The sequence below is a fragment of the Callospermophilus lateralis genome, chromosome X, assembly GCF_048772815.1.
Source record: "Callospermophilus lateralis isolate mCalLat2 chromosome X, mCalLat2.hap1, whole genome shotgun sequence".
NCBI classification, from domain to species: Eukaryota; Metazoa; Chordata; class Mammalia; order Rodentia; family Sciuridae; genus Callospermophilus; species Callospermophilus lateralis.
The window spans coordinates 122,186,966-122,204,005 of NC_135325.1; the positions used below are offsets into that span (position 1 = coordinate 122,186,966).

Consider the following 17,040-nt stretch of genomic DNA (forward strand, 5'->3'; position numbering starts at 1 on the left):
TTGTTTTGTAGACAGCTGGGGAACGGGAATTGTGCTTAGCCAGTGGCAAAGGCAGCCGAGACTGGCAGGGGTGTGGGAATGTCCTTTATAAGGAGTCTCTCCATGAGGGACAGTGCCAGGGTTGTGCAGAGGGAAAGAGGGAGGGGTCAAGATTCTGTGGTTGTCTGGGTGATGCCACACTGCCATTGTTAGATCTCAGGAGGTTTTGCTCATTGTCCCTGGGCTGGCTGGCAGTGTACACGTGGAATTGCCTTTGTAGTGGCCCTGGGGTACTCACTTTGATCGTGTGGGTAGCAGAGAGTTGCTTACCTCCCAGATGCTCTGTGTTTCTCTCTCGCCCGAGCTGCCCCTCCAGTTCAGTGACAACTTAACTCGGGTGGCCTTTCAGAAAAGGAAAGCCACAGTTGCTGCTGGTTGAAGGATTTCCCACAGGCAGCACAGGGCACACATGAATCCTTTCTTCTTGAGCACATTGGATTTCAAACTCGCTGTGCAGAGGGATGCCTTATTAATTAACGTCGGAGGCTGTGACTCAACTGCCAGGTGCCATGCTGCTCCTGTGTGCCCCTTGAATCCCCGACCCTGGGAGGCAGATGCGAAAACTCTTCTCCCTGTGAGGAAATGGAGGCCAGGAGAGGTCAGTTAATGTGTCCAAGCACACAGCTAGGAAATCCTGGGTAAAGATGGTGACATGGGCTGTCTGCTTACACATCCCAGACCCTTACCCACTGTGCCCTGGGCCTCAGGCCCTGGCGTCCAGAGGTCCCAAGTGTGGAGAACTTATTGGTTCCTGGAAATGCCTGGAAGACCATGGAGTGCCATGCCCACTGTGGAGTGGGGACAGTCTGTGGGAGGTGGCCTTGCATGTGTGGCCAATGTGATTTGGAGGTAGCTTCAGATGGGACGTTTCCCTCTGGACCGTCCGGTGCTACACTGCACAAGAATAACTGCAGAGATCTAATGCTGGGCATAAACCAACATTTGTCCATATGGATGTGTTTCTTGGTCAGGGTTAATAAGGCCTGTATGTCAAGCAAAATGGCAGATGACCTGGCCCACCATGACGGCAAAGACCCACATGGTCTGTGTGGTGGGGCACAGGTACAGACTGAGGAGAGGCAGGGAGCAGGACACCTACACCTCTGTGGGCTGTGACATTATTAACAGGTCATCCGTGTGCTCAAGTGGCGACCTGCCTGCCATCTGTCTCCTCCCGACCAACATGTTACGTGACTATGTTAATAGGGTCTCTGTGGAGGATGTCACTGGCCCCTGTGGCTGGGAGTGTCAAAGGATGGCGGGGCCGCAGCTGGAAACATGGGAGCCATCCTAGAATTGGCTGTGCATCAGGAACATCGATTCTCTCGAGGAACGTGTGGCCAGTAGTTTGGGAAGGAGCACCCACCTTGTTAGTCCTTCCTGGACCCTGTTGGCCAAAGGAGCTGGAGGAAATGGGGGCTGTCCATGGCTCATCCTTAAGGTTTGGCAGGTAACCTTGAACACTAATGGGCACTGCTGAGATCTTTCCTGTGGAGATGCCTTTGTGTGGACCAGAGTGTCCATGGCTGGTGGTCTGCTTGGGCTGTTTATGAGAACACTGGCCAGGCAGGTTGTGATGTCACCACCAAGGAACCCAAGACCCCTTTTGGTGTCCTGGGGTGGCGTTAAGATCAAATTGAACCAAGGACAAGCCATCAGTGAGTATGGCTAGGTGTGAGGTTCAGGATCCGAGAGGCCAGGGTTCTGGCCCAGGCCCAGAAGTGTGCCTTTCCCTCAAGTGCCTATAGTGGCTGCGGCGCCTGCTACCACTGTGGCCATGTTCCCTCCTCTCTGCATTTCACCACGCTGCTGTCCCAGCTGCTACTGTGTCTCAGAATACATGCCAGGCACCAGCAGTGGTCTGATGTATCCCCCTTGGTGGACCACCAGAGGTGAAAGCAAGCATTGAGTCAGAACACATGCTGGACTGCCGCAGTCTCTGGCTGGGCACAAATCACGAGTCTCCACACAGCTTGTAGATTCAAACAGCAATTCTTTATTCCCGAACTCACACCGGCCGTCTACAAACACGTTCTGGGGGAATCCACGTTCTCTGCCCAAATCCACACTCTGCCCTAATCCACTACTCTGCCCAAATCCAATCCGCATGGGCTTCTGTCTCCCAAAATATACTGTCTGACCCTAAGAACTCAAGAGGAACTCAGCAGCAGGATACGCCCTATTCTAAAGGGGAACACCCTAATCTCCTATTATGCTAAACTGCCCTATTCTAAAGGGGGAACACCCTAATCTCCTATTATGCTAAACCGCCCTATTCTAAAGGGGGAACACCCTAAACACGGATCCTGCCCTGGTCCTTGAGCAAGGTCACCTTTCAGAAGTCCTTCCACTAGACAGCATGGGAGTAAGCTGGCAAGGAATTTGTCATACCTACTTGGCTGATGGCTCCCAGCACTGGACAACAAAAAGCACCAGAAACCCGCGAGAAATCTGTGTGCACAAAAGTGCCCAAGGTATCTGTCATGTCTTTCTTTTCAGTTTAGCAACACCCTGGGCTATCTTTGGCTCTCATGGTAAAGACTTTAGCACCATGAGGCCCTGGAGTAATGCAGGGACCGAGACAAAACTCCAATGGATTAGGGTTCAATTCAGTTCCCCAGACAGCCTCTGTCCACTCCTGAAGAATACGCTGTGTCCAGAGAGGAGAAAACCAGAGAGGGCAGAGTAGAATCAACAGGAAGCGCATTTGGGGATAGCATGGCACTGGAAGAGCCAAGGTTGCAGCGGAAATTCATGGGCCGCAGCAAACTGCGTGCAGATTCCAAGAGTGAGGTCAGGCAATGGACGTTCTGCAAGGCGACAAAGGCGAGGATGATGCATGGAAACTAGACATGACAATGTCTTTCCACAGTGACCAGTAGCAAAGGAATTGTTGTCTTGTGGTTTGGGCAGGTGTCCTTGCACGAGTGCATTTTGTAGGAGGTTGTGGTCACCATTGAGCCAGCACCAGGTTCTGGGAGTCTTTGGTGATGGTTAGTCTCTGGCCATGGTGAGTAAGAACCCTTCCTGCATTCACTCCCACCTTGGTTTGGGTGGACACGGGTGACTGACTCCATTTTGCTTATGACAACTTTCCCACTTTAAATACTTGGCAAGTATGAAAACGTGGCATTGCGGCCCAACATTCACACTGACACTGGGTTCCTGGTCATGCTGACACGGTTCCCTTGGCGTGGTGTGCTTTGTTTAATGGGATCTTCTTCAAATAGGTGGGAGGAGGTCAAGCCTCCCTTTGAGTCGGTCTGAACTGCACCCTTATCATTACAGTGAAGGTGCGAGACTCCCAGGGAGTCTTGCAGGTTTTGATTAGAGGGAGCCCACTCAGGTCTGCCCTACAGGATTTGTGTTTGGTTTTATGCCAGCTGCTGGATCTGGTGACATTTCTTTCTTTTCGGTCATCACACGGATGTGTTCCAATGTCACATTTCCACTTGGGAGGAATCTTCTGTTCACCTGGGGGCTTTCAAACTGAAAACGCATGCTGTGCTCAGGGAGTCTATTCCAGATAGATGTGATTTCCCTTAATGATCACAGGCAAAAAGCACACACGTTCTTACCCTAGAGAACCTTGGGTTAGCACATCAAAATGCTGTGAACTCAAGTGTGGGGAGAGCCTGAACACCAACACCCCAGAAGCCAGTGGTTTCCCTGTCCTTTGCTTTGAACTCCACAGCATGCAAGAGAGGCCAGTGAGAGGTGGGAAGAGCAGCTAAGAGAAAGGCAAAATGGGGGTGGATGAGACCAGGCATTGTAACCCCCAGCCTGGCCATCTCCAGCCACTCCCTTATCATCTGGCGCTCATGGGCACATTGCTGCCAGTCACGTGTCTAGGAGGCACTCCTCTGTGAACTCCTTAACTTTCACCAGGTCCACTTTCCCCATCTCCATCCACACTATACATGCCCACTGATCTTGATCTCGTGGGGAGGTGGGCACTTAAACGCCTCTTCCTAAATCTCGTGGGCCCCTTGCTTATGGACAATCTATATAGAAACATGGCAGATTCCAGGACTGCTGCTGGAATCCGTCTAAGGCCCCAGACAGACCCCATGAGAAGAGAGAGCCAGCCTCAAATATCAACCATGCCGTCCATGGGAGGGAGGCCCTGCGCTCCCAAGAATGCAATCTGCTTCCCCTCCTGACTGCTCCTTTCCCCACCCTGCCCCTAGACACTGTTCATGACGACTCCACTTTCCAGGTAGACTCGAAAGGCAAAGGTGAGGATGAAATGGGGGAAACGCCACAGTGCAGATAACCGTGAGGACAGAATCAGAGCCCCTCAGGGGAACTTTTTCAGAGCGGTACTTAGGCTCTTGAGCTCAAGTTGTGCAACCTGGGAAAGCAACAGTTCTCCTGATGCAGGTCGGACGTGGGTAGCAGAGTCATTTGAGTTTCTTAGTTTCTGAGTTCTGAACTGCATTTCTTCACGTTAGGTCCATAGTCTCTTCTCTTATTTCTACAGTAAAATTCAAAAACCAACCTTATGTTTAGAAAAAAAAAGGGGGATGGTCTTGACCCAGCCTGCTTCACCTGTACTGTGACTGAGTTTCTGCTCTGTGACGGTGAGTATGTTCCCTGTACAGGCAGGAAAACCATGTGGGCTGTTGAGGACCTTCCTGAAGAAAGGCCCTGCAAAGAACCAAATCCCTCTCGACTGACTGGCAGGCCGGGCTGACTATAGGCCAAGCCTGAAACTTTTCCAAACACTCCACTCTGCCCCCAACAAAGTCAGGTTCTCTGGGCTGAGGACAAGGTGCAGAGACTGGCCCCAGGTTCACAGAATTTAGGCCGGGAATTTAGGCCAGGGAAGGGCAGGCCACACAGTGCCAGGCAGACCTCATGCAGACCAGGTCCCGGACTGAGCTGCCGAGAGGGGCCCTGTATAAAGCTTGGGGAATGCACCCCTTCAGCCACCCAGGTCTGAGCTGCTGTCCTGGAGCACCACAGCATCTCAAGCACCACTGGCTTCCCTGACGCCCCTGAGTTCCTCAAGGGGAGCTCAGGACCAGGCCATCCCAGAGAGAGGCTGTCAGAAGCATCCCTGGGACCTGAATGAGACTCATTGCTAGCTGCACAGGAACCCCTGGGTGCAGGCCCCCTGCATGCACATTCCCACCTCCAACACCTTCCCCAGGTGAACAGGTGGAATGAACTGGGACTGCAAAGTTACATAGTCACTCACCCTCACTTGTCCGTGAGTCCACCTGAAGGATTGTGCTGAAAAAGGGACAGCCAGGAAAGGAAAATGGGCTCCTCAGACCACTTCAGGTGGGGAGCGCTTGTGGGGCCATGGCCTTTCCATTTCCTAACTGCAGTTTTGCTCAGAGACCGGAGCAATCCCGGCAAGGCCCGCTGTTGTCAGTAGCTGAAGCTCATGCCCGCTGCATGTCAGGCCCCCGGCTTTCATCCACCCTACCCACCAGTTTCCTAAATACCAGTGACTCCTCCTTCCTGCTCACGGGTGCGAGGTGCATAGGTGAGGCTTCAGTAAATCAGGGTGTCAGGATGGCACCATCTAACCTTAGGACAGAGGTCACAGGCACTCAGACACTATGCAGACCACTGGGGCTAATGTGGGTTCTGAAACCATCTACATGTGCTCATAGTGACAGCAACCCCTCCTTCCACCCGCAGGAGGGAGGGCTCTGTGCAGTCCTTCCCTCTGCTGGCTTACATTCCCAGACCACTAGAGGAAGGGGAAGTTGGAGGGAAAGGGAGGGAAAGCAGAAGTACTGGGGAACGAAGTTGAGAAAATTATGTTAGTGGCATGTAGGAATATGTCAGAAAGAACCCCGCTCTTAAGTATAATTATAATGCACTAATAAAAACATAACCAAACAGGAGTGAATTAAATAGTGAAATACGCCATAGTCATTGAGGGCTACAGAATAATGGGAAATTCCCAATTTTACTTAAGTTCTTTATAATTTTGTGCCTTATCTGTAGTTGCCAAAATGGCAGTCAATTATGGGCTGTAGAGAATCAGATGTGACTGTGTTACTATTACTGTCCTTGATGGAGTCTGCCTGCAAACGGGATATTCTGTCAAGGTGTAGATAGGTAACAGCGGACATGCCTGCTCTCAAACGAGAGGCTCCTTCAAGGTTTAGCGGACATGCTTGAAAACGAGGTGTCTGCTGTCCTTGGGAGGACTTGCCTGCAAACGGGATGTTCTGCCAAGTGGGCTAGGAGGGCGCTGAGAAAATTTTTATTATCTGTTCTTAACAAAGAGCAGAGCTCAACATACTCCGGGCCGAAAGTAGATTAGCCCTGAGAAGCGGGTCACTTCTGATTAGAAAGTAAAACTTCTGTGTGCTATGTTTAATTAGCCGAAAGACCTGATTTATTGATGTTGGAAGGCTGCCTTCTTTGTTCACAATACTATAAAAAGATTGCTTGTACACAATAAAGGACTTTTTTTCTGCTGCTGCTTCGCTTGCTATGCTTCTTCTTCTTCTTTCTTTTCCCATGCTGACCTGCAAGTGAATTACTGCTACATTTGGCGTAGTCGGCAGGATCCAGCACCGAAAGGGTAAGCACCCCGGGTTAAGAAAACGAAAGGGGGACTTTCGGGATAAAAAAAATATCGAAAGGTATCGCCCCAGGTTGAAAGAAACTTTAGGGGGACTTTCAGAACTAACATGGGAAACTCCCAGTCCTTAAAGGAACAATATGTGGAGTTACTACAGGGATTATTATATTCCATAGGTGTGAAAACATCTCATAAGAGACTCAAGGAGTTATTTAAAATTATAAAATGTCTTTGTCACTGGTTCCAGTATCAAACTAAGGTCCAGTTAAATTTAGGGGAATGAAAATTGGTTCAGAAAGAGCTCCGTAAACAACATCAGGCTGGAAATGTTATTTCTTTAAAGATTTGGACATTGTGTAACGCTATTACTCAGGCATTACAATTATTAGAGAGCAATAATAAAAAGGGTTCTCTATGTGAAAGTCAAGTTTATACATCAAAATCTGATAATAAGGTTAATAAAACGGAACCCAAGAAAGATATTTGTGACACTATAGATGACTCTCCTAAATCAGATCTGGGTGATAAGGAAGATTTAAAAGGTTCAGATAGTGACTCCAATATGAAAGAAATTATGGAGGTCTTTGTGGATAAAATGAAATTAAAAACAAAGGTCTTTTCTTAAACCTACTACTCCTTCTAATGCTTCTCTCTTTCCAATGACAGAGTATAGAGTTGATGAGGGTAGAGAACAACAATGTTTTTCATTTCCTCTTACTATGATACATGATGATGATGATCTTGCAGCTCCTCCTGGTTGTTTTGTTGATCCACCACAACAAAACCTTCAAAATCCCCCAATGATTGATGTTCACTATACTGCAGTGGAATACAAGTTTATATAGGATTTAAAAGCTACAGCCTTTCAATATGGCCCTCAGTCTCCTTTTGTGTTAGTTATGTTAGAATATTTGGGAACTTCTAAATTACTTATTCCTTTGGATTGGGAGACATTAGCCAAAACAGTTTTGGAGGGATCTCAGAGGTTACAATTGAGAAGTTGATGGGAAGATGAGGCACAAAAACAAGCTGGAGAGAATGAAGCTCAAAATCCCCCAGGACCTATGGAGGATAAGTTTATGAGGGAGGGTAATTACCGTGCCTATAGAGAGCAGGTTCAATATACAGATCCAGATCTTCAACAAGTTTGACAGGTTTTCTTAAGAGCTTAGAGATGTGTGATACCCACTGGTCAGGCACAACCTTCCTTTACTAAAACTATACAAGGGGCTACTGAACCTTACACTGATTTTCTTGCAAGACTGTGTACTTTTGTAATGAGGGCAATGAGTCAAGATCAAATAACAAAGGTATTATTGGAAACATTAGCATTTGAAAATGCAAATCCTGAATGTAAGCATATTTTGGGGCCATTAAAAGGGCAAAACACTTCATTGAGTAAATATGTGAAAGCTTGTGCTAGAATGGGAGGAATTGAACATCAAAGTTTCTGCTTTTGCTGCAGCCATGGCTGGAGCCCTTAAACCCAATAAATCAGGAACTTGTTTCAATTGTGGAAAAGCAGGTCATTTTAAAAGGGATTGTAAAAAAAAAAAAAAATTAATTAATTAATTAAATAAATATATAAATAAATAAATTTTATGAGACTTTCTAATTACCGGCCGGTTATTTTTTCTAGGACTCTTGCTTTTTCCTAGATTCTGTATTTTTTGAGCTCATAATTTTGATCCTACAGACCTCAGTTAATGTTTTTCTGATCAGTTCTATTTTTGATCAACTGTGGAATATTTAAACAGTACAATGGAAATTTCACCTAAAATAGCTACAAGGCCTTTATTGTGTTATGTGTGCACCTTTGTATTATATGTTGTATGTCTGTTTGTGCGTATGTCCGTATATCATGTACGTGATATAAAGATTGATATATATGCAAAGAGCGCTCATAAAATATTTTTAATTCACTGATTTTAATGGTTCAATTTAAACTGGGTAAACAGATAAAAAATAAAATGTCTTTAACATGTTAATGACTGATGTGCTTTGGTTCTAGGACTTTTCTTCAACAACAACAACAACAACAAAATGGCTAACACTATTCATTATATTTGTCTAATGTTTTGATAAAATTAGTAAATTAATTAGATATAAGATTACTTGTTTATGAGTACTTTTGTTAAATATCTGATTGATTTACAAGGTTAATATGCTAAATGTTAAATATACCATTAAATGCTTTTAACTCCTTAAATTACATTAAATAACATTATTAATAATTTTTTAAGTTGGTAAATAATATAAATAAATAAATAAATAAATAAATAAATAAATAAATGCTTCTTTTTCATCCCTAATATTTAGACACTATATTTTCATAATATAAACAAATGTGATTAATTGTGTACTACAAATAACAAAATATCTCTTATTAAAATAAAATAATTTACATAAATTCAAAAATTTACAAGGATCATTTCAAAGTGTAAATAAAGAAGGGGTTAACAAAAAAATTTAATAGGTTCTAGGTATGGATTTAATAAAAAAAATGTGTTTCTAAAAGTGAGTAAATAAAAGGATTTAAACAAGTGATAAGGAAGGACTATGTATGTTGGCTATATAGTTTTAAGTAAGTGATAAAAAGGTCTGTGTACGTTGGCTATATATATAAATTTTTGAACAAATAATCTTAAAAAATTAAAGAGTATACAAATATGGTTAAACAACAACTGTTATTTTGCAATATTCTAATATGTTATTTCTTTCAAAGCTAAACTTAATTAATATAAAAACATCAATAGTAATTATGGTACTATTACTCTTCTTTGTATATAAATGTGTTCATATTTTCCAGGTATATAAGTCATTAAGATAAAAGTTTAAAATAAAAAAAAAAATTATATCAAGCTGGTGTTCTCCAAAAGGTTGCATGGTAATTTTAGGCTTAAAAAAATAACATATTGGAGATTTATTTATATCATTTAATGTTCTATAACTGGGCCTATTATCAATAAGATATATAAAGTTTTATGTTACTTTTTACACTGAGATACAATTTAAATGTATTTTTTTAAGTTAATGAGAGCCTTATCTACATAAAGGTTAATATTATACAACACAAAAACATTTTTCTAAAAAAAGGCTAAAAGCTTTCAGCCTTTCTTTATTTCATGTTTTAGATGTGTTATCATATTGTGTTAGTTTTTACTCAAATAAACTTAAACAATTATTTATATAAAATTTATAATATAATATTAAAATAAATAAATAAATAAATAAACTTTAAAACTACAACACTTTACTTAAAATTTATAAAGAGCCCTACTTACCTAAAATAAGACTCTATGTCCTATCTGAGTACATGTATAAATAACAACAAAAACGGTAGGCCAAATTTCAGTATATTTTACTCATATTAGAACATATTCTAAACTGCCAGGACCAAAAAAATAAATAAATAAATAAAAATATTGATCAACTATTATTCCCCTTACAAAAGGCTCATCTAGAACATGCTTTACATCATACAAACACTAAAGGACTTTATAAAAAATACAAAATAACTGTTCATATGTGCTCCTTTTAATATTCCTTATTGTCCTCCTGGTGTTAATCCAAGGGGACTCCATCCTAATGCCCTTTGACAAATGGATGTTGTTATAATTCAGTCATTTGGAAGACTAAGATATGTACATCATACTATTGACACTCATACTCATTTTCAATGGGCCACAGCATTATCTTCAAAAAAAAAAAAAAAAAGCCAATGCAGTCATTTCTCATTTATTATCTTGTTTTGCTATCATGGAAATTCCTTAAAAACTTAAAACTGACAATACACCTGCATATACCTCACAAAAATTACATTCATTTTTACAAAAATATGACATTACACATACATTTGACATACCTTATAATGGTCATGGTCAAACTATTATAAAAGAACAAATCGTACGTTAAAAAAATATATATGCTAAAAATAAAAAGGGGGGATATGGCTATGGCTTATTCACCTCAAAATATAATTCATAAAACTTTACTAACTTTAAATTTTTTAAATGTCTAGTCAGCTTCCAAGGTTCCTGCAGCTCAGCAACATTTCTCAACATTTAAATCTCAGCCATTATTTCTAAAATCGGAAATACCTATATGGTACAGGGATGATAATAAAGAATGGATTTCTGGGTTGTTGCACCACTTGGGAAGGGGGTTTGCTCTTATTTCTACAGGTGAAACACCTTTCTAAGTACCTTCAAGACTTATCAAATTACAGAATGAGCGACCCATTTGTCAGACAATTTCAGGATCTGGCAGAGAACTGAATGCAGAGAACTCCTATGATGGCAACGAAAACAGCAGACCCCCCAACATGGGCACTGATGAAAAAGTTGACTCAAGAAGCTGAAAAAACCCTTCAAAAGGCAAATCAGCCTTTAAATCCTGTTAATCTTTTTTTTTTAGCTCTGCTTGCCATTATTAATTGCCAGGTAAGTATAGTTTCTGCTCATTCTTTTGCTTATTGGGCCTATGTTCCTAACCCTCCTTTGGTGCGCAGTGTTTCCTGGGGAGAACCTGAAGTTTGTGTGTGTACTAATAATACTAATTTTTTCCCCGCTCCTGTATGTGGGGGAATTAAAGATATTCCATTCCATAAAAATCTGTATAATATTTCAAATATAACTGTAGCTGTTGAAGGAGTCCCATTGTACATAGGGGCTCATTCTTTCTGTTTGCCTCTTATAGCACATAATGACACTCATTCCTACAATACTTGGGGAGTTAATTATCGTAGTTATTCTACTGCTGTTTTTACTGTCATGATATCTTCCCGAGGATTTAATACCTCTGGTGTATATGTTAATCAATCATCCCTATCATCTGAAGAATGCTTTGTCAGAACTCATCTTCCTTTATGTTCAGCTAAATATTTTGAAACCTTTTTTAACTCATTTAGAGTGGGAAAAAGGCCGTGATCATCACCCTAAAACAGTAGTCAAATATCAAAATATCACTATAGTTGATTGGAGTCCTGATCATTCTGAATTTATAGAAAGTTGGTCAAATCGTACTTTAAGATAGCATCGACATAATGGGACAATAAATGCTTGGGGTAAGAGACAATTAAAATGCAACATTATGCTTTGGTCCCTCCAATGTTACAGCATATAAAGTTTTCCAATATTCAAGGGGATATATGGAAATTATGGGCAGTATCTGGGAAACTCACTGTATGGACTGGAAAATTCACGTTAGATGTGTCCCGTTCCTCTCCTTTTGAAGTACATCTACATAATAATCTGACTTATTTTGCTTCTACGTGTGTTAAATTCCCTTATTCTCTTATGATTGGAAACTGGGAATGAAATGTAACTTGGGGAACAATATCATATATAGACTGTTATCTTACTCAATGTGTAAATAAAACTAATTGGGAATTAATAGAAATTAATAATTATTCTTTAGTTATTGTTAAAGCTCAAACAGAATTGTGGGTGCCTGTTAATTTGACTTGTCCTTGGTCTGATTCATTGTCTGTTACTCATTTGTACAATGCTGTTCAAGTTTTGTTACATCGCTCTCGACGATTAATAGAAATAGTTATAGCTTCAATCTTTGCAGTTGCTTCTGTAACTGCCACTGCTGCAGTAGCTGGCATTGCTTTACATCAAGGCATTCAAACTGCGAATTTCGTGAAAACATGGCATCAAGATGCTCATTTATTGTGGCAACAACAAAAGGACTTAGACTCTCAATTGGCTACAGATGTGATCAATTTACAACATACTGTTTCCTGGCTTGGCGATCAAGTGACTATCTTGGCTACCGGAAGTGTACTGAAGTGTAACTGGAATTCTTCTCGTATTTGTGTGACTCCTGTGCCATATAATACAAGTGATTCCTGGAAAACTGTTAAAAGACGGTTAAATGGACATCAAAATTTAACTTTAGAAATTATAAATTTAGAAAAAACTATTATGGACACCTTTAGTAAGACATTACCTGAACTAACAGGATCTGACATTTTACAAAAATTGTCTTCAAGTATTGCTAATTTAAATCCTTTAAGTCATTTTTCTACCTTGTTGTCAGCTTCTTTAGTTAACACTGTAATAATTCTTCTTTTGTGTTTTGTTTTGTACATAGTCTTCCAACGCTGAAAAAAGCGAAGGCAACTGAAACATGAAACCTCTCTTTTCGCTTCTGATATGGCTCTTTTACAAAAACAAAAGGAGGGAGATGTAGAGAATCAGATGTGACTGTGTTACTATTACTGTCCTTGATGGAGTCTGCCTGCAAACGGGATATTCTGTCAAGGTATAGATAGGTAACAGCGGACATGCTTGAAAACGAGGTGTCTGCTGTCCTTGGGAGGACTTGCCTGCAAACGGGATGTTCTGCCAAGTGGGCTAGGAGGGCGCTGAGAAAATTTTTATTATCTGTTCTTAACAAAGAGCAGAGCTCAACATACTCCGGGCCGAAAGTAGATTAGCCTTGAGAAGCGGGTCACTTCTGATTAGAAAGTAAAACTTCTGTATGCTATGTTTAATTAGCTGAAAGACCTGATTCATTGATGTTGGAAGGCTGCCTTCTTTGTTCACAATACTATAAAAAGATTGCTTGTACACAATAAAGGACTTTTTTTCTGCTGCTGCTTCGCTTGCTATGCTTCTTCTTCTTCTTTCTTTTCCCATGCTGACCTGCAAGTGAATTACTGCTACAATGGGCTACTGCCCTGTGCTTCCAAAATCAACCCTGAAAAACTGTGTGTGTGTGTTTGTGTGTGTGTGTGTGTGTGTGTGTGTGTGTGTAGAAAGATAGATAGATATTGATAAAACATTTAGGAAATAAACATGTGAAAGCCCTGGAGGAGACTGAAGAATGTGTGTGTTTGGAGATGGGCTTGCAGCAGGGAGGTTGCTGAGGGCCTGTGACCTGCATAGGTGGCATATGACAGGATGAGGGGGAGAACAGTTTCCAAGCTGCTGCTGCAAGTTCCCTGCACAATCTGAGGCAGTACATCACACCACAGGTGCCAGGAGCCCAGGGATAGCAGGAGAATGGAGAGAGTAAGGATCCAGAGTGTCTGCTAGTAACCACCGGAAACCTCTGTACTGGAGGAGGACCGGTGTTATGGTTTACATGTGACATGTCCCCCAAGAGCACATGTGTGGGGCAATGTGAGAAGGTTCAGAGGTGAAATGACTGGGTAATGAGAGCCTTAACTCACTCAGTGAATTAATCCCCTAATAGGGATTAACCCAGTGGATGTCATGGAAGAGGCAAGTCACCGGGGACATGCCTTTGGGGTTCATATTTTGTCATGGTGAGGAGAACCCGCTCTGATTCCTGATCATCATGTCTGAGCTGCTTTCCTCCACCAAACACTTTGGCTGAGATGTTCTGTCTCACCTCAAGCACCAAGGAATGGAGTCAGCCGCCCTCCGGGTGAGACCTCTGAAACCGTGAGCCCCAACATAAATGTCTCCTCCTCTAATTGTTCTTGTTAGGTCACTTGGTCACAGCTGCAAAAAAGTTGACTAAGATGACTGGCATTTCAAAACAGTTATTATTTTAACGGAATCGAAAGCATGCACTAGAAATAGAATAGTAAGGGTGAATCATTAATACAAAAAGTATCCCTGCTTTTTTTCAGGGGAAGGGTACTGGAGATTGAAGCCAAGGGTACTTAACCACGGAGTCATATCCCCAGCCCTTTTTATGATTTTAAATTTTGAGACAGGTTTGCACTAATTTGCTTAGGGCTTAAGTTGCTGAGGCTGACCTATAACACGGGATTTTCCGCCTCAACCTCCCAAGTTGCTGCGATTATAGACGTGAGTCACCACACCATGACATAAAGAATATTCTTTAATCAAAGGCACATGTGATCGGACTGGGTGGGTCTGGGCGTTGTGGGATTGGGGCCTGGGATAGCTCGGCCCCGGGCCGCTAAGAAGCCCATGACGTGACCCGAGCAGTGCCATTCCAGCCCTGAGGCCTGCTAAGCAGGACAGGCAGGCTCTGCGAGCCCCGCGGAGGTCAGTGGCCATCAGCAGCGACTGCAGAGAGATGGTGGGCTGCCGCAGCCCGGCTGGCTGGGCAAAATAACGGGGGGGGGGGGGGGGGTGACGAATGACTTGTGTACGTTGATACAGCAGGAGTGGAAGCCGTTCATTGTAGAACAGGAGTGGTATTTATACATTTTACACAGCTTATCTAATTAGCATAAAATAGATACAGCAGTCAACCAATAAGGAATCTCCACACTTAATGGCTCGCTTTTGTTACTTCACAAACCACTCCCTCTGGCATTTTGCAAGGCATTATGCAGACTTGTTTACAGACTCTAACATTTCTCTGGCAAAATACCAGGTGCCATCCTGACTTGTTTACAGACCTTAACAGTGGGCGGCCCGGGCTTGTATGCCCATGGAGGCGCAGGGCAGCCCAGCGGGCGCCAGCAGAGGAGTCCGAGAGGCAGCGCTCTGCCCAAGCAGCCGGAGCATAGCCTGGCCTCGGCCCTGCCTGGCGCCCTGTCTATCAAGGCGCTGTGCACTGCCCTCGCCGAGCCCGCCTGGTTGCACATCCACGGAGGCACCTGTTCCTGCCAGGAGCTGGGGGTCTTGGACGTACTGGGCTACGTGCACCCGGACCTGCATGAACCCCCAGACAGTGCTGCTCCTGCGGGTCATTGCTGCCTTCTGCTTCCTGGGCATTCCGTGCAGCCTCTCCTCTTCCTTCTGGATGTCTTTGGGCGCAAGCATCCAGCCCCGAAGATCACGCGTCGCTATGCCATCGCCCATATCCTCACCGTCCTGCAGTGTGCCACCTTCATCGGTCATCAGATTTTCTTACTGGGCTTCTGAACTCATCCTGGCCCAGCAGCAGCAACATAAGAAGAACCATGGCTCCCGGGTCTACGTCACCTTTGCTGCTAGCTTCTACCTGGTGGCAGGAGCTGGTGGAGCCTCAATCTTGGCCACTGCAGCCAATCTTCTGCGCCACTACCCTACAGAGGAAGACGAGCAGGCTCTGGAGCTGCTGTCTGAGATGGAGGAGAATGAGCCCTATCCTGCAGAGTATGAGGTCATCAACCAATTCCAGCCACCCCCTGCCTACACAACCCAGATGCCAGCTGGACTCTTCCTCCACAGCCCCTCCCCCAGCACTGCAGCTCCTCTCACACCCAGAGGGGCTGCTTCCCCAACAGGCCTCACCAGTAGGACCCTGACCATCCTCACCAAACCTTCCCCAGGAGAGATTCTGCCTTTAGGGTTGTCCACGTGTCCCTCCTCCCCAAAGCTGGGTCACTACCAACCAGGGATGGTCAGACAAGTGTTCTCCCATCGTGGGCCACATCTTTGGGACCAGGACTCCCTGGGGAGCTGCTAATAGTGGACATTTCCAGAGAGAGAAATTGTCAACAGGGCCCAAGAGAAAAAGGGGACTGTGCTGGCAGGCTCGAGTCACCAGGCTCTGAGCTTGTTCCACAGCTGTGGCTCCAGGTTGACCACCTCCTTCTTCCTTGGAGTGCCCTAGTCCCAGGCTGCCCACTCCCAGGATTCTCTGCACTTCTCAGGATTCTTTGGACTTCTCTTCGCGGGCTCTGACTTAAAGGGAGAAGGAACCACCGTCTTCGGGGCGTAGAGGGCCGCCCTCCCTGCCCACCCTGGCTTCTGTGGTGGGAGCCAGGCAAGGAGAGCAGGACCTGGCAGGAGCCCGGGCCTTCTGGTGCCTATATAGGACCAGTGTGAAGGGGACTCCATCTCCCAGCCCCTTCGCCTTTTAAAATGCGAGGAAAAAAACAAAACCAAGCAAGAACCACCAAATTCTCTTTTTAAAATAGGGACAAAGCTGTTGTCATTTTCCAGAAATGAACCCCATCCCTTTTGGCTCTGCAATAGTTGGGACCACAGCTCCTTCTGAGCCCTGGTGGCCCTCCCTGAGTATCTCCCAGAAGAATGCAGCCCCTCTCTCCTGGCTCCCTCCTCCCAGTAATGGCGGCTCCCTGGGGCCTTCCTGTGGAACCATAGCTGCAAGCCTCAGAGGGCTGAGGACTGTGGCCTGGCTGGCTGGCCAGCGTGGTACTCCTCAGACTGCAGCACTGAGACGGAACCTGGCCTCAGCTCAGGAACAGGGGCCACAGCAGGGCCAGACCCTCCTGTCTCCACATAGGAACTCGGACCAGGCAACAGGCCTGCCTGCAGCCTTCAGGCTCCGTGTGTCCCCTAGAATGTGACTTGGGCTACAGCTCGCTGCATGCCCCTGCTCCCTTCTTGAATGTACTCTGGTCGCAGTGCGCTCCTGGCTCTTTGTTGCCCTCCATGGCTCTGGCTACCCTGTTTGCTCTGGATCTAGCAGAATTTTCTGCCTGAGACCTGGAGCCTCACGTGGGGAAAATGGGAGAGACCCTCAGCGTGGATCCAGACGACTGAGCTGTCTGTACTCAGTTCTCTGGAGCCCTGTCCAGTGCTGAGCTAAAAAGGGAACAT

At 44.5% G+C, this 17,040-nt stretch overlaps 1 pseudogene; it reads left to right on the top strand.

Annotated features, from left to right (window-relative positions):
- Positions 1-5,349: 5,349 nt before the first annotated feature.
- LOC143638716 (transmembrane protein 127 pseudogene) lies at positions 5,350-16,923 on the top strand (annotated as a pseudogene).
- The last annotated feature ends 117 nt before the right edge of the window (positions 16,924-17,040 follow it).